This window comes from Lagenorhynchus albirostris, chromosome 15, assembly GCF_949774975.1.
Source record: "Lagenorhynchus albirostris chromosome 15, mLagAlb1.1, whole genome shotgun sequence".
Classification (NCBI taxonomy): Eukaryota; Metazoa; Chordata; class Mammalia; order Artiodactyla; family Delphinidae; genus Lagenorhynchus; species Lagenorhynchus albirostris.
In genome coordinates this window covers 21,263,143-21,287,947 of record NC_083109.1, presented here as the reverse complement: position 1 = coordinate 21,287,947, position 24,805 = coordinate 21,263,143, and the positions used below count along the sequence as shown (strand labels likewise).

The window sequence follows — 24,805 nt, the reverse complement described above, 5'->3', positions numbered from 1 at the left end:
AGATTTGGACATAGAGACAGACACCCACAGAGAGACAAGATGATGACAGAGGCAGAGATCAGACATGCAGTTTCAAGTCAAAAAATGCTTGAGGCTACCAGAAGCTAAGAAGAGGTAAAGAAGGATTCTACCCAGAATCTCTGAGGAAGCATTGCCCCATGGATATCTTGATTTCAGAATTCTGGCCTCCAGAACTGTGAGACAATAAATTTCTGTTGTTTTAAGCCACCCAGTTTGTGGTACTTTTTTGCAGCAGCCCTAGGAAACTAACACACTTATCTTCTCCATGCTTCCTTCCCCCATCCATGAAATGGGCACCTAATGTCAACTTCACAAGAGTGGGAGGCTTTTTACTGAGATAAAAATATCAGTGGATTTTTATTTTTTAAACATTTATTTATTTATTTGACTGCGCCGGGTCTTAGTTGCGGCACACGGCATCTTCGATCTTCATTTTGGCATGCGGGATCTTTAGTTGCGGCATGCGAACTCTTATTTAAGGCATGTGGGATCTAGTTCCCTGAGCCGGGATTGAACCCAGGCCCCTGCATTGGGAGTGCAGAGTCTTAGCCACTGGACCACCAGGGAAGTCCCACCAAGGGGTTTCTAATTAGTTATGCAAAAGTCAGCTTCTCACTGAGTTTGCAAAATAAGCACAACTGTTCCAAGTATGCTTTTTTTTTTTTTTTTTGGCTGTGTTGGGTCTTCATTGCTGCGTGCGGGCTTTCTTTAGTTGTGGCGAGCAGGGACTACTATTCCTTGCAGTGGGCTCTCACTGAGAGCCTCTCACTGAGGTTGCTTCTCTTGTTGCAGAGCACGGGCTCTAGGTGCGTGGGCTTCAGTAGTTGGAGCATGCAGGCTCAGTAGTTGTGGCTCATGGGCTTAGTTGCTCCACAGCATGTGGGATCTTCCCGGACCAGGGCTCAAACCCATGTCCCCTGCATTGGCAGGATTCTTAACCACTGTGCCACCAGGGAAGTCCCTTGACTATACTTTTTTATTCTTTAACTATATTACTAGATTCTACCTCTTAATCTTTCATGAAGAAGTTCTGCTTCAATATTCGTAGATTAAATTAGTCTGTGAATTTCTTTTTGTTGCTTTGTCAGGTTTCGGTATTTATCTTAGTCAACTCAGGCTGCTATAACAAAACACTGGGGTGGCTTTAACAACAGAAACTTATGTCTCACAGTTCTGGAGGCTGAGAAGTCTAAGATCAAAGTCCCACCAATTTGCTTTCTGGTTAGGGTCTAATTCCTGGCTTACAGATGGTCATCTTCTGGCTGTCTTAACATAGCAAAGAGAAAGGGAGATGTCTCTCAGGACACTTTTTATAAGGACACTAATCCCATCATGGGGGCTCCATCCTCATGACCTCATCCAAACCTAACCACCTCCCAGTTGGAAGGCCCCACTTCCCAATACCATCACATTGGGAGTTAGGGCTTCAACATATGAATTTGGGGGGAGGACACAATACAATCCGTATCCGTATTAATACCCTTCCAAAAAAAAAATCACTGGGCAGTTTCCTTCTTTCTTTTTTCTCTGGAAGAGTTTGGTGAGTTTTGGAATTACCTGTCACTTGTAGATTTGAAAGAAACCATGGGGTTGTCTTGGACAACTTCCTCAGCTACTTCCATAGTTATTAGTCTGTTCAGGTTTTCTATTTCTTCTTAAGCCAGTCTTGGGAATTTTTATTTTTTTAATTTATTTTGGTTTTAAATCATCCAAATTTTCAAGAGGATTAACATTGCATTGTGTTAAATGGGCCTTCATCATTTCCCCCTTACCTTTATACTGTGTAATATCATGCAACAATTAAAGAGAATAAAGTAGATCTATATATGCTGACATGGAAAGATCTACGGTACGCGGGCCTCTCACTGTTGTGGCCTCTCCCGTTGCAGAGCACAGGCTTCCGGACGCGCAGGCTCAGCGGCCATGGCTCACGGGCCCAGCCACTCCATGGCATGTGGGATCATCCCGGACCAGGGCACGAACCCGTGTCCCCTGCATCGGCAGGCGGACTCTCAACCACTGCGCCACCAGGGAAGCCCGAGAATCCATTTTTTAAAATAAGCTTTTATTTTGGAATTAGAATCTCCTTTTTATGTATTAAATGGATGTAAAATGGTCTAAAAAGATACCCACAAATATCTAGTTGTAGCAGTATTCCCCTTAGACCTGAGCAAGAGGGACCTCCCCGTCGGGCTTGCTCTTTAGAGGGGCTGCTCATCCTCCTTCCAGATGCAACACATCCACAGAGGACATGCCCATCTAGAGTCTGAACCTTCCTTCTAGACCAGCCTTCCTATTCCTGGGACCCCAGCATTCATTCCAGAGTCTGTGGGGACCTTGCCTCAGGTGTGTCTTCCTGAGGATGGAGTGTACCACTGCTGTGACCACTGCTAGGTCCTGTTTGAGGGGTGTGTGGAGAAACCTGGATGTGCAGGTTGGAGTCTCCATCTGTGTATGCATGAGGCCCTGGTGGTGTAGACGGAGCCGGGCAAGGGAAGAGAAGGGAGGCCTTACACCACATTCTAGGAAGAAACTCTGGAGAGTCCAGGAATTCTAAATCCAAACGTGGTTTCTCAGGTCAATATGAAGGTATATTTGTCCAGGTAGCATGATAGAATGTTTCTATTTAACAGTTTGTTAGCTGGATTTACAAAAAGTATGTAGATATATGGTATGTGGGCCTTGGTTTGACTCTTGTCCTGGGCCCCGCAAATGTCATGGGGTTAATCATATTATTTCTGGGAGAAACGTGGAACTTGAGGGGGGAAAAGAGAGAGAGTGTGTCATGGGCTGAACTGTGTCCCGCAAAATTCATATACTAAAGCCCCAAACCCCACCCCACCCCCTGTACCTAAGAATGTGACTCTATTTGGAGATGGGGCCTTTTAATGTGTCGATGAACTTAAAATTAGGCTGGGCCCTAATCAAACTGACTGGTATCCTTCTAAGAAGAGGAAACTTGGACACACAAAGAGACACCAGAGGCTCATGTACAGAGGGGCGAACGTGTAAAGAGGGGAACTGTCTGCACCCCAAGGAGAGAGGCCTCAGAGGAAACCAACTGTGTGGGCACCCTGAGTTTGGACTTCCAGCCTCAGAACTATAAGAAAATAAATGTCTATTGTTTAAGCCACACCCAGTCTGTGGTATTCTGTTCTGGCAGCCTGAGCTGACTTTAACTTTTTACTCTATCTTTTTCTTCTTCTTTGACTTTTATTTCTAATGCCTATGTATCCGTGCATTATTTATGTAATTAAAAAATACATATTAAAATGTTCTCTTATCATGCTTGTCTTTCATTTCTCATCCTAATTATGTGTTCTCTGTATGTGGTCTTTTTCCTCTTGATTAGGCTGGCTAGTGGCTTCTCTATTTTACTGTGCAGGGTTTTTTCCACAATGAATCAACTCTTCCATTTACCAATTCTACCTTTGTTTCGTACTTTAATTCATTAATTTCTGCTTGTCTTTGTTCTGCCCTTCTTTCCTTAGTTTTTTTTTTTTTTCTTTTTTTTTTTTTTGCGGTACGTGGGCCTCTCACTGTTGTGGCCTCTCCCACTGCAGAGCACAGGCTCCAGATGCGCAGGCTCAGCGGCCATGGCTCACGGGCCCAGCCGCTCCGCGGCATGTGGGATCTTCCCGGACCAGGGCACGAACCCGCCTCCCCTGCATTGGACTCTCAACCGCTGCGCCACCAGGGAAGCCGTTTCCTTAGATGTATTTTGTTGCTCATTTTGTATCTTCCAGCTTTGAATGCTTGATTCATTTATATTTGTCTTTCTTTTTTCTTTTTCAGAAATATAAGTGTTTAAGAAGAAATTTCCCTCTCATAATGTTTTTTTATTTTATTTTATTTACTTTTGTCTGCGTTGGGTCTCCATTGCTGTGCGTGGGCTTTCTCTAGTTGAAGCGAGCAGGGGCTACTCTTTATTCCAGTGCGTGGGCTTCTCATTGTGGTGGCTTCTCTTGTTGCAGAGAACCGGCTCTAGGCGCGCGGGCCTCAGTAGCTGCGGCTCAAGGGCTCTAGAGCGCAGGCTCAGTAGTTGTGGCACACGGGCTTAGTTGCTCTGTGGCATGTGGGATCTTCCAGACCAGGGATCAAACCCATGTCCCCTGCATTGGCAAGCGGATTCTTATGCACTGGGCCACCAAGGAAGTCCCTCCCATAATGGTTTTAGCTGTATCTGATTGTTTTAGACACATAGTGTTTTCATCTTTGTTTTCCAATCTTGTTTGAACTTACAATTCTGACTTTCTTTTGTTCTCAAATGGAGTTTTAAAATTTGAGGAGGGGGTGCAACTAGAGATTATCATACTAAATGAAGTAAGTCAGAAAGAGAAAGACAAAACTTATATGATATCACCTATATGTGGAATCTAAAGTATGACACCAATGAACTTATCTATGAAACTGAAACAGAATCATGGACATAGAGAACAGACTGGTGGCTGCCAAGGGAAGGGGGTTGGGGGAGGGATGGAGTGGCAGGTTAGGGTTAGCGGATAAGCTTTTATATAGAGAATGGATAAACAACAAGATCCTACTGTATAGCACAGAGAACTATAGTCAATATCCTATGTTAAACCATAATGGAAAAGAATATTTTTAAAAAGAATGTATACATGTGTATAACTGAATCGTTTTGTTGTATAGCAGTAATTAACACAACACTGTAAATCAACTATACTTTGATTTTTAAATGAGTAAATAAATTTTGAGGAGGGTTTTTAAAAATATTTTATTTATTTATTTGGTTGCACTGGCTCTTAGTTGCGGCATGCGGGCCCCTTAGTTGCAGGTCCCTGGCTCCTTCGTTGTGGCATGCAAACCCTTAGCTGCCGCACGCATGTGGGATCTACTTCCCTGACCAGGGATCGAACCCAGACCCCCTGCATTGGGAGTGCAGAGTCTTAACCACTGCACCACCAGGGAAGTCCTGAGGAGGGGGTTTAATTTTTCCATATGGTTGGGTTTTTGTCTCATTTCTACTTTTTAATTTCTGGTTTTATTACTTGGTGGTCAAAGAAGTCTCTACTATGTCTACTTGGGGGAAAATTACTGATATTTTCTTTATAGCCATGGTCAAGTTTTGTAACTATTCTCATGGGTGTTTCAATGGGAGACATATTCGCTGTTTACATATCCATTTATTTGCACGATGCCGTATTATCACTAATATCAACCTGATTCATTATTTGATTCGGATCTTCTGTATCCCTTTGTGACCTGTGGCTCTTGGTAAAGCCCTTTAGCCAGTGTGGTTGAGCTGATTCATCTCTGTTCAGCTGGCATTGTACAAGGGTGATATCAGAGTGTGATTCTCACCTTTCTCTCCTCACCTTGCCCTTAGCTTGTTGGCTTGATATAGGAGCCCAGCTCGGAGAATTACAAGGGTGGTAAAGTTACAGGGTCATCCTTACAGCCCTGGTTCCCATCAACCCGGGGCTTGAAGACAGTCGCAAGGTGTGACCTTCCCTAACACTCTTGAGTCCTCTTTTGCTCTGAGTTCTCATCTTTCCAAGTAAAGATATTGGCCAGACCCTTCCAGACCCTCTTACTTACTTTTAGGAAATCTGTACCTACTTAATATCCAGGAGATAGGCAGGGACTCTCCATGTCTTCCTTAAATGTATTAGAGATATCTCTGTGCGTCTGGAAGGTACTCTTGCCAATTTGCTCAACTCTGCCACATTCATTTCAGATGACACGTGCTTCTGTTACTTGCTCCATCAATTTGTCTCTGCTGCTGCTGTTGTTCACCTGAAAGGTGCTGGAGAGGGTCAGCGGGGCTTTCACTCTGCCACCTTTTCCTCCTCATACCCATCAAAGCCAATTGCTTCTGTCTCTTGCCACGTTCTATGAAAGCCAATAGCTGGATCCTCACTAAATTGAGAGACTGTGTGCTGGTGTCTGACTCAGAATAAAAGCTATTAACTTTATGGATCCTTGGGGACACCTCAAAGGTCATTCTGAAACTAGAGTTCAGCGGGAAGCCCATGTGCTTGCTGATGAGGACAGACAAGGCATGTTAAGATGTCTTTGAGAGAGAGCACAATGGCTTCAATCATATGTCTTGAGGACAGAGAGATTCTCCCTATTGTGTCTCCCACAGGCAATTCGAAGTGGCTTCTACATAAGCAGAAATCAGGCTGCTCTGGTTTAATAATATTCCTCTTATTTTTCTGAGCAATACCAAGGAGTCAGTTGAGCTGTCTATAAACACAGTATTCTCAAATTATTTTTGCTTTTTCTTTACTATTTTACCTTTCTCTTTCTCCTTCCCATTTTGTTCTTTTTTCTTTCTTCTCCTGCTCCTGTAATAAATTTGAAAGCATCAGTGTTTCTAATGTCCAGGAAGTATTTTTATGACTCTTTTTCTTTGCTTTAGAACTTATTGGCTCTTTCTTTAACCATAATTCTCACCTCCTCATAGTATTTTACAAAACAGGAAATTTCTATTTACTGTAACTGGCAATTATTATATAAACATTCTTCATGTGTATTGGTCAGGTTTCAGCATGTTGTGCTGCAGAACAAACAACCCCAAGATCTTAGTGGCTGACCACCACAGTGGTTTATTTCTCACTCACGTGACATGTCAGTTGCAGCTCTGTGCCAAGTCCTCTTCATTCTGGATCCAGGATGCAGGAAGAAAGGGAAGATCCAAGTGCAAAAGGGACAAACTAGCCAAATCTAATCCCTTTTAGAGGGCTTTTCCAGGAGCCCACCCTTTCCTGGTTCAGGTGGGTCACTCAGCAGCCTCCTACAGAGCAGGCAGCTGCTCCAGCACCTGTTCCTAGTCTACAGCAGCCAGAAGCACTGAAAGGCTGGTAGCTTCCTCCAGCACCCCCACCTTTGGCAATTTTGTATTCAAGTGCTTCCATTGAGATACCTCAGTGGTATCAGGATAGCTTTCCCTTGTATGACAGAGGGCAGTTTTCTGGCAAGTTCCACTAGGGCAGACCTCAGTAACTTCTCTGCTGTTCAGTGAACCATAGCTGTGCCCAATCCAACAAAGTCTGGACCTCAGCACTGGGGGGAGGGCATAGGGGAGGGAAAGCTCTTTCTCAGCCCTGAGAGTCATGACTGCTCCTTATATCTGCTACTTCACCCGTATTCTTCAGAGTTCTCTTTACCTCTTACTAGGCAACCCCTCATTACTTCAATCCTCTGCTATAGTCAATAATTCTTTATATTACACTTTTCCTATTCAAATTACCATGTGGTTTTTCTCTCCTGATTGAATCCAGACTAATACACCAGCCCAGCTTTGTTGGCTCACATCTCATTAGCCAGGACTAGCTGCCAGTGCTGGGAAATGTAGCTCTTTAGCTGGGCAGGTGGCCACTTCAACTAATCCAGGGTTCTGCTAACAACAAAGAAGGGGAGTTGAGGTCTTGCATAAACAATGTGCGGCTTTGACCTCAACAGAAGTACATATTGATAAGGATGCCTTCCAGATCTCCAGTCAAACTTCTCTGCTTTCTAGGACATTTCCCTTGACCACACCCATTGGAGAAAATCCCCACCTTCCCACATCTCCAGGTGAACATTCTTACCTGTCCACGTCTCCAGGCTCATTTCACACCATCCTCCCCGATACCATGGATCCCTTCCCTTGAAAATCCCCTCAGTCCTCTTAGAAAAGGATTAAATAAGCGGAAACAAATTCAACAAGTATGATTTGCTCTATTATGAGCATTACACAAACTGAATGTCCCACAGTGTTCCCCTGAAACAGGTGGGAAGGGGGCAAGGCACAACCTTTAAAAGAATGACATAGCCTTTGGATGTGACATAAACTGGTTAGAACCAACTAGGTCCAAGATGGCAGAAGATTCTACGTCCAGTATAACTTGAGCTTCATTTTATGCTCACTGTAATACATTAGCATATGCTAAATGATACCAGGGCCATGACAGTTCTGAGACTAACCATAAAAGGCCAAAAAGTGGGCGGTGCCCCAATTCCTGGAAATCTCCACCCCTTCCCCAAGATAGTTGGAATAATCCTCCCACTCATTAGCCTATGAAATTACCCAGCCCATAAAAACTAACCACCCATATTTCGGGGCCTCTCGCCTTCTGAGATGGCCCACGCTCTGTCCGTGGAGGGTGATTCTCCCAGGGCCACTCTCGCCTTTCGAGGCACACCACACTCCATCTATGGAATGTGTATCCCTCTAAGTAAATCCACTTTTTACCTATTGCTTTGTCTCTCACTGAATTGCTGAGACATAAAGACCCTGAACTTCAGTAGGTCCTGAGACCAGATATGTGATTTTAATTAAAAGACAGTGGATTCAAGTCCCCATCTGGGTTTTGGCCAGGTTCGAGTCCCGGCCCATGGGTTCAAATCCCAATCTGAGTTGTGCGGTTTCACCCCCAGTCTTTGAAAACCCCCCAGTCCCTCCAGCCTCTCAGAGTCTCTAGACAGCCTGCCCACTGGCCCTCTATGTGCTGTGACCCATGTCGTGTCTGCCTCCCTAAACAGTTGAAGCCCCCTTAACAGGGGGACTGACCCAGTGTCTGTCCCTTGCAGCTCCCTGCCCAGTCACCCTGGCCCCCAAGGCAGGGAAGGGCATCCCCTCCTTTCTCAGGACGCTCCCCAAGCTCTCAGAGCCTGGGCCTGAGACACAGACATTATTGCTCCCCGTCTGCAACTCTGACTCAAGCACAAGTTCCAGCCAAGATGGAAACAGGAGGTAGTGATGGGAACTTGCTGTGTGACTGTGGGAAGGTTAACAATCTCCTTCTCAGGGGCAGCTGTGAGAGTTAAATGAGAAGGTGAGAGTCTTGCTAGTCACACAGTAAGTTCTCAGTAAATGCTAGTTGGGGTATTAAGATTTTACAGTTGCTTGGCTACCTCTTCAGAAAGAGAGGTCTCTCACCTCGAGGAGTTTAGGAACCTCCAAGTGAGTTCTGACCACTTTGAGGTCCTGGGGCATCAAGAGAAGTCACTCTAGGGCTTCCCTGGTGGCGCAGTGCTTGAGAGTCCGCCTGCCGATGCAGGGGATCCGGGTTCGTGCCCTGGTCCAGGAAGATCCCACATGCCGCGGAGCGGCTGGGCCCGTGAGCCATGGCCGCTGAGCCTGCGCGTCCGGAGCCTGTGCTCCGCAACGGGACAGGCCACAGCAGTGAGAGGCCCGCGTACCGCAAAAAAAAAAAAAAAAAGAGAAGTCACTCTGAAGGGACAGGACGGGAGAGCAGCTTAAGCAGTCAAGCTCTCCTGGTGGATGTTAACTTGAATTCACAGGAAGTTTCACAGGGAGATCTTTCCAGAAATGCAGAAGCTGCATTGAAAGTGCACACTGCACCGCCATCTACTGGCCATGTCTTGGAAGGAACGTAGACAAGTAGACAACTGGTCACATTGCTGCTGGTTAATCAAGTAGATTCCTGGCCCACACTCTCAGGGGTACTGGGGTGTCTGCATGTTTATCGAGTCCTTCAGTGGATTCTTGTGCAGGTGGTCCAGTGCCCCCCAGCTCTTCCCATGAGGGGACCCTATTTTAAGGCATGAACAAAAATATTCACAATGATGTGATGCACTGAAATGTACTCTGGCCCAAAACACAACCTGAATCTAATTATGAGGAAACATCAGACAAACCTAAAGAGAGTGACTGGCCTATATATACTCTTCAAAAATGTCAAGGTCATGAGAGACAAGAAGACTGGGAAACTGTTACCAGGAGACTGTTACAAGGAGACTAAAGAGAAAGGAAAACTGAATGTAATATATGATCCAAGATTTTCATTCGTTATGTAGGATGTTATGGGACAGTTGACAAAATCTGAATATAGTCTGCTGAAAATAGTATTGTATAAGTGTCAGTTTCATGATTTTAATCATTGTACTATGACTATATAAGAGAATGTCCTTGCTTTTAGGGAATACACACTTAAGTGTTTAGGGGTAAAAGGCCAACAGGTTTGCATCTGACTCGCAAACAGTTCAGGAGGGAAATTTATGTATATATATATGTATAATATTGATGAAGGGTGTTCAGGAATTCTTTGTACTCTTTTTGCAACTTTTTTAGCAGTCTGAAATTACACTAAAATAAGAAAAAAATTTTTCACAGCCCTACTGAGAAAATAGTGACATAATGCCACCATAAATCAGTTACACATTAAAACCTCACCTTTTTACAGAGCACTTAGTAGGTGCTGGACGTGTGCTTTTCATGGTTTATCTCATTAAATGCTCACAGCAATCCTATAAGAGAAATGCTACTATTACCTTCCAATTTTCACATGAAGAAAGCTTCACCTCAGACAGGTGAAGTAATCTGCCCAAGATCACACAGCCAGTAGGTGATAGAACTGGGATGGGCTCTGTCAATCCAGAGTCATAAGAATCCAACTAGCAGCACGTAGGGTCCACAACACTAGAAGACACGGTTCTCATTATTGAAAGGACTGGGGACCACTCCTGCAGTTGCCAGATTGAACTCTACCATATCCTCCAAACATACCTGGGCCTTGACTCTGCCTCTGTGCAGACCATTGCTCCTGACCGCTTTTGCTGTCTTTAGTGTCCCTCCCCTACATCCTCTTCGGGGCTGAGAAACCTCTTCCCCCATAGCTCCTTCCCAAGCCCTGTACCTAGGAGGGACCTGTCCCTGCTGTGCAGTCCCACAGCCCTATACCTGTCCTTCTCTCAGAGAATATCCTATTCTCCATCTCCCGCTATAATCCTTTGGCAGAGGCAGAAGAGGGAAGCTATTGCTGGCTCCAGCTCTGCACTCAGACAGACCTGGATTTGAAACTTGGCTCTGCCGTTTACTGGCTGTGTGATCTTGGGCAAGTCACTTCACCTCTCTGAGCATCTTATAAGTAAAACAGAGCTATGATAACCCAACTCATTATAAAGAGAAAGAAAGATGAGCTATATAAGACATTTCCTATAATATCTGGCAAGCAGCAAGTACTTAAAAATGTTAATTACTATTCCTGTGTCCTACCTCCATAATGACTGTTTTAAATTTTTTCAGATAAATTAGTTATAAGCTTGTGACAAAGTTTTACTTTGATCATGCCACAAAGCCAAGTCAGAGTTCCCTTTTGTTAAGGACATTTCCCAGGAAAACAGAACGGTTGGATAAGCATTATTAAACTTGTATCTTGAATACAAGATAAAGAATGTCTGATAATCAGCTGAGTGTTTGGGTAGCTGATTTCTCCAAGGAGGTTTTAATCTTGTTAGAGTTTATCAGAAAATTGCTTAAACATTTATCAAGAATGCTAATTTCCTCCCAGAAGGAGATTGTGAATTGCATCAAGCAAGAGAGTTCTATACCAGATCGTGATGGGAACACTCTGCTCTTAATCAAACTCATAATAATCAAGGCTGACATTTCGTGGGGGTTCACGATACACCCAGCATGGAGCTGTGTCACAGGCCTAGCCTTGAAGCAGATCCTGGATGTATTTTGTCACTGTGCCCTGTTCTGACTTAGTTCAGAGTCAGACTATGCAGGAGGCTACAAAATGCTGGTGGAATGTGTGAACGGGAGCAGCGGCCATCACGTCCCAGGACTTTGCATGATGTGGGACACACACCCTCTCCTGTCCTGCACACCACCAAGATGGAAACAAACAGGTTTCTGAGAGTAGAGACCATCCACTGTTCCCCCAATATAATGGGATGTAAGTCCATGACTTGGTTAGGCTTTCTGGTTCAATACTGACAAAGTGCTTAATTCTGGCCACAGAGCCTGGCAGAGAGACCAAAGGCTCATTACCAAGCATGGATGCCTTTCCTCTGGCAGACAATAAGGAGTTGGATCCAAGCTGCTCATTAGTTTCTTTAGGGATTTGTTGGACATCTTGCTACTACGTGAACAAACAGATGGACTTGGCTGTTGGCCACAAGGATATTTAAGAAGGAACGGATCTGCCTACCCATTGTGAGAAGCAAAACACTGTGTCTGAAGGGGGTGCACTGCCTCCCATATGGCTTGGGGATGAAGTCAGTGGTCTTCAAAGTGGGGTCCCCTGACCGGCAGCATCAGTATCACCTGGGAATTTGTTAGAAATGCGAAGTCTTGGTCCCCACCCCAAACTCACTGAATCAGAAACTCTGAGGTGGGATCCAGCACTCTGCTTTAACAAGCCTTCTAGGTGATTTGGATGCACATTCAAGTTTGAGTTAAATGGGGTTAAGTTGTAATACGTTTTCCTCTTTCTGTCTTCTCTGGCTTCCCCACATCTTCTCTTCCTCCCCATCATCGCCCATCTTTCTCCTCTACAAACCAACACCTTCTCATAATCTCCTGGGATTGAATATAAGTACTCAACTGGGTTGTGAGACCATCCGTGGATCACCAAGAAAGACGGAAGATTATCAAACTCCAGAAAATTGTCACATTCTCCCAGCTGAATGTTTGAGAACAGGCCTGCCTGGATGAGCTAGAAGACACCTTGATGGCATCTGAGGCCACAGCACCACATGCTTCTGAGGCAGAAACAAGATCAGGCCAGAGTTTGGGGCCTGTGCTGTCCTGGAGCCAGCCATGGCTGCTCAGAGGATGTTCAGAGCAAAATAGCTTAGGGGAAGAACAGCAACTGGGAGAGGAGGTGAAGAAATGGCTGTAGGTGACCACAAAGAGGCCTGGCACAATGGAGCCATGCAGAGGAAAATGCAGCAGCGACAGGATGGATCTATGGAAACACACCAGCATGTACTGGGCTCTTGAATGGATTTCCTGCAGGTCTGGGAGCTGATATTCAGTGTATGTTCAAGGAAAGGGTGACTCCTGAAGGCTGGAGAACTTGGGACACTCATGTGACACCTACAAAAAGAAGGCACAGTCAACTGATTCTTTTAATAAACATTTGCAATTCACCATGGCATATGCTGAATTTTTGGCAGAGGGCAGATCTGGTACCTCACTCTGGTACTGTGGTCCCTTCTAGCAAGCTCTCCATCCAGCTCCACAGCCATCTCTAGGTCTACTTAGACCACTTAGGATCCCAGGCAGCTCAGGGAAGCTAAATTTCAAAGCCTCCTGCTATGGACAGAGTTATGTAACCCCAAAATTCATATGTTGAAGCCTAACCCCCAGTGTGCCGGTATTTGGAGTAAGGAACTAATTAAGGTTAAATGAAGTCATAAGAGGGAAGCCCTAATCTGGTAAAATGAGTGTCCTTATAAGAGACACCAGGCATATATACAATGGAATATTACTAAGCCATAAAAAGAATGAACTTTTGCCATTTGCAACATCATGGATGGACCTGGAGGGTATTATGCTAAGTGAAATAAGTTAGATAGAGAAAGTCAAATACTGTATGTTATCACTTATACGTGAAACCTAAAATATAAAACAGGTGAATGAATACAATAACAACAACAAAAAGAGACACCAGGGAGGCCACTCTCTGTCTCTCTCTTGTCTCTGCTATGTGAGGACATGGTGAGAAGGCGGTCATCTGCAAGTCAGGAAGAGAGACCCCACGGGAAACCAAATTGGCTGGCCCAATAATCTTAGACTTCCTGGCCTCCAGAACTGTGAGAAAATAAATTATTTTATTTAAGCCACCCAGTCTATGGTATTTTGTTTTGACAGCCCAAGATAATGAAGATAGCTCCCTCTGCCTGACCTCACCAGGCTGTCCAGTTGTCCTGGATATACTACAGGGTAGGACAGGGGATAGTTCAAGAAGTGGCTTCTTTCAGATTGCTAAATGGGAAGCAGAGTAAATGATTTCCCTCCTGTCCTCAGTGTTCCCTCTAATGCACCTTTCCCCCTGCAAGCCAAAGTCCACAGAAGAGACACCTTGGACCCCTCAGCCCTCTGTCCAGGATCCAGTCTCCCTCACCAGTGGGCCAACACTAGCCTTGGGACATCCCAGATACTGCAGCCAGTTGTATCAGGAACTGGTCCCACCACCAACAGGCTGACACTAAATCTGAGACCCCCAGCCCCACAGTCACCCACTCCAGAACCCAGCCCTGCCCACCAGTGAGCCAGCACTAGCTCCAGAACCACCCCAGGACCACAAAGCCAGCAGCCCCATGACCCAGCCCTGCCAGCCAACCAGTGGCTGGCAGCCTCTACACAAGGTAGGGCCTGACAACAAACGAGACCAAGTGCCAGCCACACCTACCAGGTTGCCCACAGCAGTCAGTCTGCCACAACACTCAGCCCAAATAGTGGGCACCCCTAGAGCATATAGGGCTCTGGTGACCAGAGAGAGGAGTGTGCTGCTGAGATACATAGGACGTCTCCTACAAAAGGCCACTTCTCCAAGGATGGGAAATGTAAACAACCTACCAGATACACAGAAATAAAAAGAGCAAATTAGGCAAAATGAGGTGACAGAGGAATATCTTCCAAATGAAAGATCAAGATAAAACCTCAGCAGAAGAACTAAGTGAAGCTGAGATAGGCCATCTACCCCACAGAGAGTTCAAGGTAATGATCATAAGAATGTTCAAAGAAGTTGGGAGAATATTGGATGAACAGAGTGAGAAGTTAGAATTTTTTTAACAAGGTTAGAAAATATAAAGAAGAACCAGAGATGAAGAATACAATAATTGAAATGAAAAATACCTAGAAGGAATTTCTAGAAAATTTCCTAGGAGGAGTCAACAGTAGACTAAATAATACAGAGGAATTGATCAGCAAGCTGGAAGACAGATTAGTGGAAACCAATGAAGCTGAAAGAAAAAAGAATAAAGATTAAAAAGAAATAAGGACAGTTTAAGAGATCTCTGAGACATCAAGCATATTAATATTCACATTATAGGGGTCCCAGAAGAAGAGAGAGAGAAAGGGGCAGAGAACATATTTGAAGATATAATAGCTGAAAATTTCCCTAACCTGGGAAAGGAAACTGACATCCGGGTCCAGGAAGCACATAGAGTCCCAAACAGGATCAACACTAAGAGGACCACACCAAGACACATTGTAATTAAAATGGAAAAAAATTAAAGGGAGAATATTTGAAGCAGCAAGAGAAAAACAACTAGTTACATACAGGGGAACTCCAACAAGAATACCAGCTGACTTTTCAGCAGAAACTCTGCATGCCAGAAGGGAATGGCATGATATATTCAAAGTGATGAAAGGGGAAAGCCTACAACCAAAAATACTCTACCCAGCAAGGCTCTTTTCCTTCAGACTTGATGGAGAGATCAAAAGTTTTACAGGCAGGCTGGGCTTCCCTGGTGATGCAGTGGTTAAGGATCCGCCTGCCAATGCAGGGGACGTGGGTTTGAGCCCTGGTCCGGGAAGATCCCACGTGCCACGGAACAACTAGGCCTGTGAACCACAACTACTGAGCCTGCGTGTCTGGAGCCTGTGCTCGGCAACTAGAGAGGCCGCGATAGTGAGAGGCCCGTGCACCGCGATGAAGAGTGGCCCCCACTTGCCACAACTAGAGAAAGCCCTCACACAGAAACGAGGACCCAACACAGCCAAAAATAAATATAAAAATAAATTAATTAATTTTAAAAGAAAAGACCTAAAGAAGAAATACGTGGCGAATATCTTAAAAAAAAAAAAGTTTTACAAGCAGGCAAAAGCTAAGAGTTCAGCACCACCAAACCAACCTTAAGAGAAATGTTAAAGGGACTTCTCTAAGTGAAAAAGGAAGGGCCACAACTAGAAACAAGAAAATTACAATGGGAAAAAATCTCATTGATAAAGGCAAATACACAATAAAGGTAAATTAGCAGTGTGTAAAGCTACTGTGAAGGTTGAAAGACGAAAGTAGTAAAATCATCTATGACTGCAATAAGTAGTTAAGCGATACACACAAAAAAAGATGTAAAATATGATGTTGAAAACAGTAAATGTGGGGGTGGGGAAGGTAAAAATGCAGGGTTGTAAAAATGTATTTGAACTTAAGAGATCAGGAACTCAAAATAATCACATATAGCCGCGGAGCGGCTGGGCCCGTGAGCCATGGCCGCTGAGCCTGCACGTCCGGAGCCTGTGCTCCTCAACGGGAGAGGCCACAACAGTGAGAGGCCCGCATACCGCAAAAAAAAAAAAAAAAAAAAAAAAATCACATATAGATTGCTATATACAGTGGGGGGAATATAGTAAATAACTATGCAGTATCTTTGTATGGCGACATATTGTAACTAGACTTATGGTGGTGATCATTTTGAAATGAATAGAAATACCAAATCACCATGTTATGTAACAGGAGCTAACATAGTGTTGTAGGTCAGTTATACTTCAAAAACAAACACATAAACAAACTCATAGAAAAAGAGATCAGATTTGTGGTTACCAGAGGCAGAGGGTGAGGAAAGGGGGAACTGAATGAAGGCAGTCAAAAGGTACAAATTCTCCATTATAAGATGAATAAGTACTAGGGATGTCATGTACAACATGATAAATATAATGAACACTGCTGTACGGTATATATGAAAGTTGTTAAGAGAGCAAATTTTAAGAGTTCACATCACAAGAAAAACTTTTTTTCTATTTTTTTTTTTTTTTTTTTTTTGGCTGCATTGGGTCTTTGTTGCCACACACGGCTTTCTCTAGTTGCGGCGAGCGTTGACTACTCTTCATTGCAGTGTGCGGGCTTCTCATTGTGATGGTTTCTCTTGTTGCAGAGCACAGGCTCTAGGTGCGTGGGCTTCAGCAGTTGTGGCACGTAGGCTCAGTAGTTGTGGCTCGCGGGCTCTAGAGCACAGGCTCAGTGGTTGTGGTGCACGGGCTTAGTTGCTCCGTGGCATGTGGGATCTTCCCAAACCAGAGCTTGAACCTGTGTCCCCTGTGTTGGCAGCGGATTCTTAACCACTGTGCAACCAGGGAAGTTCCTCTATTTCTTTAATTTTGCATCTATATGAGATAATGAATGTTCACTAAACTTATTGTGATAATCATTTCATGACGTATGTAAGTCAAATCATTAGGCTGTACACTTTAAACTTATATAGTGCTGTATGTCAATTATATCTCAATAAAACTGGAAGGAAATTAATAATAATAAAACATACATACTACGCAATCTACAGACTCAATGCAATTCCTATCAAAATTCCAATGGCATAATTCACAGAAATAGAACAAACAAGTCTAAAATTTATATGGAACCATAAAAGACCACAAAGAGCCAAAGCAATCTTAAGGAATAAGACCACAGCCAGAGGCATCACACATCCTGATTTCAAACTATATTACAAAGCTGCAGTTATCAAAACAGTGTGGTATTGGCATAAAATCAGAAACATAAATGAATGTAACAGAATAGAGAGCCCAGAAGTAAACCCACGTGTATAAGGTCAATTACTTTACAACATAGGAGCCAAGAATACACAATGAGTAAAGAACAGTCTCTTTAATAAATGGTGTTGGGAAAACTGGAAATATACATGCAAAAGAATCAAACTGGACCCCACTCTTACTCCATACACAAAAATTTAACTCAAAATGGATTAAAAACTTGAATGTAAAACCTGAAACCAGAAAACTTCTAGAAGAAAACATAGATGGTAACCTTGACATCGGTCTTGGCACTGATTTTTTGGATTTGACCTGAAAAGCAGAGGTAACAAAAGCAAAAATAAGCAAGTGGGACTACATTAAACTCAAAAGCTTCTGCACAGTGAAGGAAACTGTCAACTAAATGAAAACACAACCTACTGAATGGGAGAAAATATTTGCAAATCATGTATCTGATAAGAGGTTAATAATCAAAATAGATAAAGAACTCATAAATTCAATGGGAAAAAAATCTGATTTTTAAATAGGCAAAGGATCTAAATAGATGTTTGCCAAAAGAAGATATACAGATGGCCAACAGGTACAGGAAAAGATACTCAACATCACTAATCATCAGGGAAATGCAAATGAAAACCACAATGAGATATCACCTCACACCTGTTGGAATTATTATCAAATAATATTTAATAATAGCTATTATCAAAAAGACAAGAAATAACAAGTTTCGGCTTGACATGGAGAAAAGGAAACCCTTGTGCATGCCCTGTTGGTGGGAATATAAATTGGTGCAGCCACTATGGAAAACAGCATGGAGTTTCCTCAAAAATTTAAAAATAGAACTACCATGTGATTCAGCAATTTCACTTTTGGGTATTTATCCAAAGAAAACAAAACCACTAAAGTGCAAAGATATATGCACCATGTTCACTGCAATATTATTTGTAAGATATAAAAACACCTAAGTGTCCATCAAAGGGTGAATGGATAAAGGAAATGTGGTATATATATTCAGCTATAAAAAAGGACATCTTGCCAGTGGTGACAACATGGATGGACCTTGAGGGCATTATGATAAGTGAAATAAGTCAGACAGAGAAAGACAAATACTGTATGATCTCACTTATCTGTGGAATCTAAAGAAAGAACAAGCTCATAGATACAGAGAACAGATCGGTGATTGCCAGAAGTGGCGGGCAGGGAATGGGCAAAATGGGTGAAGAGAGTCGAAAGGTACAAACTTTTAGTTATAAAATAGATAAGTCATGGGGATATAATGTACAGCATGGTAACCCTAGTTAATAATACTGCATTGCATTTTTAAAAAGCAATTATTGTGTTGGCCAAAAAGTTCATTCGGGTTTTTGCATCATCTTACAGAAAGACCCAAACGAACTTTTTGGTCAACCCAATATCTCATACCATTTTCAGGAAGATGACTTAAGTTTCTTTTATGATGGTTGTCAGAGGCATTTTTAAGAAATAACCTAACTTTCACTTGTGTTCGTGAAATAAGCTGGATTTAGTTTTGCTTGTGTGCTTAAATGGTTTTGTCTGCTCAGGGAATTCTCAAGTCCAGTCTCATTTTGTATTTAAGTTTAACACTTCTTTGAACCATTGTTTGTAATATGCAGTCCAATCTAAATTTAAATAATACAATGGCAAAGAGACACATGGGGAAGTCTGCAGCGTCTGCAGTGGGGCTTCTGGGGAAGTTTTTCATTTCTAAGAAAGAGACACAAGGAAGAAACAGTGTTTCTGTTTTTCCTGTGGGTGCTGTCATGTCAGGATACACCAAAGCAAAGTTGATAGCCACCAGAGGATGGTAACACATGGCGATGAGCAGGTTCAAGAGAATCACGGGGAAGGACAGCAAAACCAAAAGCACGCTGTGCCTGCAGCCCAACTTAACACTGCACCTCTTGTCATGACAGATGATAAATTTTCTTATTGCCCAAGCCAGAGGGCATCATGGATTTTGATTCCTTGCTGCCAAAATCCTGATACCCACCCTACTAAAATTTAAGGTCCATAGGGTAGCAGCTCTGCCTGTTTTGTTCATGGCTTTATCCCCAGCATCTAAAATACCACCCAGCACATGATAGATGCTCAATAAATCCTTGGTAAGGAATTAATAGATGAATTTGCTAAGTGGAAATAATGATATCCATTTGAGATAATAGACGTGAAAGTCCTTTGAGAAATGGAAAGCACCAGGCAAAACAGCCCATTATTTACTATCACTGCTAACTGAAAAGAGCAGCAGCCACCATTCCCGACAGAGGGGTTGGCCTGAAGCTCTCTGGTCATGCTCAGCATCTACCGCTATCGCCCAGCACCTGCACGGTCCAGTGGGCCTCAAGTATCAGGCCCTCCCTCCCCGCCTTCACAATTCTGCCTGAGCCAAAGACCATCTGTACCACTATGTACTATTTCATTAAGTCCGCTTTATATTAGCACACTCTTTAAACTCAGTTTCCTCCTAAACGATAACATTCATGAAAACAGAGTTTTGACATCCTGGTTATGTTTTTTTCCTCAAATAGACTAAAATAATTCTCTAACTATCAAAACTTAAAATATGCATTCAGGAATCATCTAAAGTGCATGTTGGCAAACATTTTCTATAAAGGACAGATAATATTTTCAGCATCATGGACTATATCTTCACAACTATTCGATTCTGTTGTAGTGTGAAAGCAGCCATAGGCAATGGGTAAATTCGTTAGTGTGACTGTGTCCCAATAACATTTTATTCTCAAAAAGAGATGGTGGGGACTTCCCTGGTGGCACAGAGGTTAAGAATCCGTCTGCCAATGCAAGGGATACGGGTTCGGACCCTGGTCTGGGAAGACCCCACATGCCGCGGAGCAACAAAGCCCCTGTGCCACAATTACTGAGCCTGTGCTCTAGAGCCCGCGAGCCACAGCTACTGAAGCCCACGCACCACGACTACTGAAGCCCGCGCGCCTAGACCCCGTTCTCCAAAAGAATTGAAAGTAGGAACATAAATGGCTATTTGTACACTGATGTTCATAGCAGCATTATTCACAATAGCCAAAAGGTGGAAACCACACAAATGTCCATCAACAGATGAATGTATAAACAAGATGTGATAGATACAAACAATGGAATATTATTCAGTGAATACAACTGACATATGCTATGTGAGATTTTTGGCAAGGATGGTGAAAGATAATGAACCAACGCCAAATATTATCCTGGAATGCTTGGTTAGTTAGCAAAGAAAGTTACGATTTTTCCTGCAGATTACTGTATCCAATCTACTGCTCTAATCATGGGCTATTTGAAAAAAACTTATTATAAAAACTTTCCAGTCTCCTTGGCCCCTCCTTCTCTGTTTCTGCATCTTTTGGCAGCAATAGGTTCCCCAGTTTCTCATGGGTTTTCCTGACCAAGGTCATTGGACAACCCTGCCTACTTTCCTGGATTTTCAGGGTAGAAGCATGTCCCCTCCAACCACAAAGGCCCACTTCACACACCACACACCCACCCACACACACCCACCCACACACACACACACACACACACACACACTCTCTCTCTCTCTCTCTCTCTCTCTCTCCCCTCCCACTGGCAGGAGGCATGTCTGCTATTTTTAATGTCAGCAGACACGTAGGTAGATTGACAAACAAGGCTGAGCCTGAGAATGGATTGTTGTCTGGAGGCTGGGAGTGACAGCTGACACACACTTATTTAAACGGATCAGCTGGTCCCCTTGCCTTCTGGACTTCTGCGTTAGCTAGGCCAGCACCACAAGCAGGCAAGTCTTCCTGAAGAAGTACACCACCTGCTGGGCCTCACGCCAGGGCCGGGCCCATCATAGGATACCCTAATAAGCATCATACCTGACAAGCTTAGAAAAAGAATCGATGATGCTTTGGATTATAGGTGACAGACACCCAGCTTGACTGGGTTTATGCAGAATAATAGACTTGATCAGAAAGTTCTTGTAAGCAAAAGCCAACATTGGCGGGAAGATTTTAAAGGCCTGACCAATGTTTCTCATGCATGTCCTGTCTACAACCAAATTCCGACAAAACTGCGGACAGTCTGAAGCCAGAGCCCAGGGTCCCTTCAACCTCCTCCAAATGGACTGCATTCAATTGTCCCTTAACAACGGGACATATGTTTTGGTCATTATATGTCTATTCAAGAAAGGATCAAAAATTCCTCTTGTGAGAAAGTCACAGCTTTAACAGTGACCAAAAAAGTTTATGTTGCAACAGGAGAATAAATCTGACTTTATTATTCCCTTGTGGTCTTTTATCAGATGGGTTTTATCAGACTATTCAAGTTTTCTTTCTCTTTGAGGCAACTTTTTTGGATGTTTTCTAGAAATGTGCTCATTTTGTCAAAGTTAAAATTTTTTTTTTGGCCGCGCCATGCAGCTTGCGGGATCTTAGTTCCCCGACCAGGGATTGAACCCTGGCCCTGGCAGTGAGAGCACAGAGTCCTCACCACTGGACCGCCAGGGAAGTCCCAAAGTTTAAATTTTTATAGGTGAAAAGTAATCTGTATTTTTTTAATCCCAGTTCTGTCCTATGTCCTTTTCCCTTCCTGAAATTATTTTTCTTCATCAGTTTCATGACTTTTCAAAGAACCAACTCTTAGCCATGTTGATTATTGTTGTATTTTTGCCCTCTACTTTAGTTTCTGCTCTAATTTTTATTCTCATTGCTTCTATTTTTTTATTACTTATTAATAAAAATTATTCAGCCTTTCTTCTAATATAAGCACGTGAGGCACAAACTTCTTCAGAATTACTTTAGCTACATCTCACAAGTACTGGTATGTAGAAATTTTCATTATCATTCAGTTCTAAGTAGTTTCTAATTCCCCTCTGGTTTCATCTTTGACGAGTTATTTTTGAACGCTTTAAATTTTCCAAATATATGGATTTTTCCAAACCCATTTTTGTTGTTATCGTCCTTAATTATACTGTAGTATGATACAAATGTAATCTGAATAACTGATTCTTTGGTATTTGTGACTTGTTTTGTAACCTGGAACATAAAAAGTATTTGTAAATGTAGGTGCTTGAGAAAAGCATATATCCTCTAATTTGGGGGTATATGTTTCTAGATATTTATTAACCATCGCATTATACATATCTTAAGTTGTAAAAGGAGGGGAACTATTTTTGCTTTCCTGGAAACTTCAGCATTACAGGCTATACCCTGAAAGCCTCAAGGCCGAAAAAAGACAAAAAAAAATTGAAGAGGAAACTTCAATAAATAATAATAGCTATCAGTTATTGAACACTTTCTGAAGCCACACCCTACACAGGCTTCCACATACAAGTCTGTTTAATCCTTACCTCACCATATTCCTGTGGAGGTGTGGTTCTCATTTCACAAGGGGAAACGGAGGTCAGGTGATGGAAACCCACATTATGTCACCCTGCTGGGTTAGACCCCAGGTCTGTGACTCGGAAGCCAGTGCTCTCACACCCCCTCCGGGCTGATGCCCCCAATTTACCCAACCCCCCCACTCATAATCACAGGAATGCAGCGCCAGGCACAGCAGCCCTCTTTGGACTCCTCAAATGACAGCCTTTCTGTAAAGGTGTCCCAGCAACTCCTTTCATGGAACTCAACGCCTTGTTTTCCAGACTGGCGCTGTCTGAACTTCCTGCAGTGACGGGAATATTCTATGTATCTGCACTGTCCAACCCCGCAGCTACCTGTGGCTACTGAGCACTTGAAATGTGGCTGATAAAACTGAAGACCTGAATTTTAAGTTTTATTAAAAGAGCCACAAGTGTCTGGTGGCTTGCCATAATGGACAGCAGTTCTAAGCAAGCTCCAGGAGGCACCCCGTTTTGTTTAAAGCTGCATCCCCAACACCTACAGTGCCCAGCACTGCATGTCCTGTAATGTTTGGTGTGTGGAGACATTATCTATATATTTATTGGTGACCCCTTTTAGGGCACAAACTGTCTTATTCACCATTGTACCCCTATATCTAGTATGATGTCTGGTTAATCTCCCACCAGCTGCTCCAGTGAGGCCTAGTTTCCCAGCCAAGGTTTGTGCCTTACTGACCTTAAGCCTGGTTCCTGGGTCACCCTGGATGAATGCTCTCCTCAGATCTCCTCAGGCCCTACAGACCTGGGATGGCTCGTGCTTCACACACTGCGGTAGAACAGGGCTAGCATGATGACCAGCGCCTGGTGTCCCCAGGAACACTTGTTCAGGACTGGCCTGTGTCCCACTGCTGCTGTTCCTGCATGGCAGCAAACACCACGCTCAGTCACAGCTAGCTCCAGTGGACCCAGACTCCTTCTCTTGGCATCTTTCCAGGCAGCTACAACCAGCTGAATAAAGGTGGCAAACAGAAGTCAGAGGACAGTCCTCGGAGTGAGACAGAAAAAGAACTGCCCGCTTCTACCAGGCAGAAGCCTGAAGCCTCTACCAGGAACTGGCTAGCAGGGCAGAACATTTCAGCCATGAAGAATGGCTAGCAGGGCAGAACGTTTCAGCCATGAAGAATGCCTGCCCCTGCACAGACCTTCAGGGTGTCAAAGCCAGCAGGCAGGCCTGACAGCCTGAATCCTGCCTCAGCTTAGCCAAGGTGGTTTCAATTCCAAATGCAGAAACTGGACAATTAAGTAGAGCCTTTCATCACGCCTTTGGGACATACTTTCTCATGTAGACGCCTCCATCTATAAAATGGAGATTAAAAAGTTCACATACGTGTCCTCAGTGCAACTGTTGATTTTACCCCAATTATCTCCAAAAGACTGAGTCCACCAATGGCAGCTCCACGTTCACCATTCTCACCTTTACTCAGTAACCTGTCCTCTCAAGTTGACACCATGTATTTTACACCCAGATAAGTTGGCCAACTTGTTCCAGTTTGCCCAGGACTTTCCTGGTTTTGGCAATAAAAGTCCCATGTCTGAGAAAGCTCTCAATTCCAGGCAAACTAGGCCAGTTGGTCACACAAGCAGGTACGTACTCATTAGCCAGGCACCCACAGCTTCCCCAAGACATCAGCACCTGTCTCACTCCGGTCCCCATCACCCTTCCCAAGCCCTGGCCTGACTGTTCCTCGACGCCCTCAACTCTCATAGGTCCTAACCTGAGCCAACCACCAGCGTTTGTTCACACCCGTCCTAACAGAACACCTCAAACAACAGCCCACGTGCCAAGCCTCAGGAGCAGGACGGAAAGGCTCAGAGTGGAAACAGGATTTGGCCTGTGACCCACTTTCTCCCTGCCCAGTCTCGCTGGCACGTGGCTTGTTACTGACTTAAAACGCAGGTGGGGTGGGTGCATACGGTGTATTGAATGGATGGGTGGAGAGAAACGCAGGTGGGGCGGGTGCATACGGTGTATTGAATGGATGGGTGGAGAGAAAAGTGATGATGATGAGCAGCAGCCAACTCAAGAGAAAAACTCTTGGTCGCTGAAGTCACGCAGGCATGGCAGAGGGACGGGGAAAGGCCTTCCCTGTCCATGGCGCCCAAGGGCACTGCTGTCGGGACTCAGAGCCAGCTGAAGGGGGCCCCAAGCCCCCAGTCCCAGTGCTTTGCCCTGATTTCTGAGTAAACAGTTTTTACCC

General features: G+C 43.8%; 1 long non-coding RNA gene across 1 annotated transcript; it reads right to left on the bottom strand.

Annotated features, from left to right (window-relative positions):
- Positions 1 to 4,760: 4,760 nt before the first annotated feature.
- On the bottom strand, positions 4,761 to 24,780 carry LOC132505967 (uncharacterized). Its single transcript, XR_009535651.1, has 4 exons — positions 23,284 to 24,780; positions 12,704 to 12,820; positions 10,169 to 10,242; positions 4,761 to 9,527 (listed from the first exon to the last, which is right to left on the bottom strand). It is a non-coding gene; the product is annotated as an uncharacterized LOC132505967 (long non-coding RNA).
- Between the last annotated feature and the right edge of the window lie 25 nt (positions 24,781 to 24,805).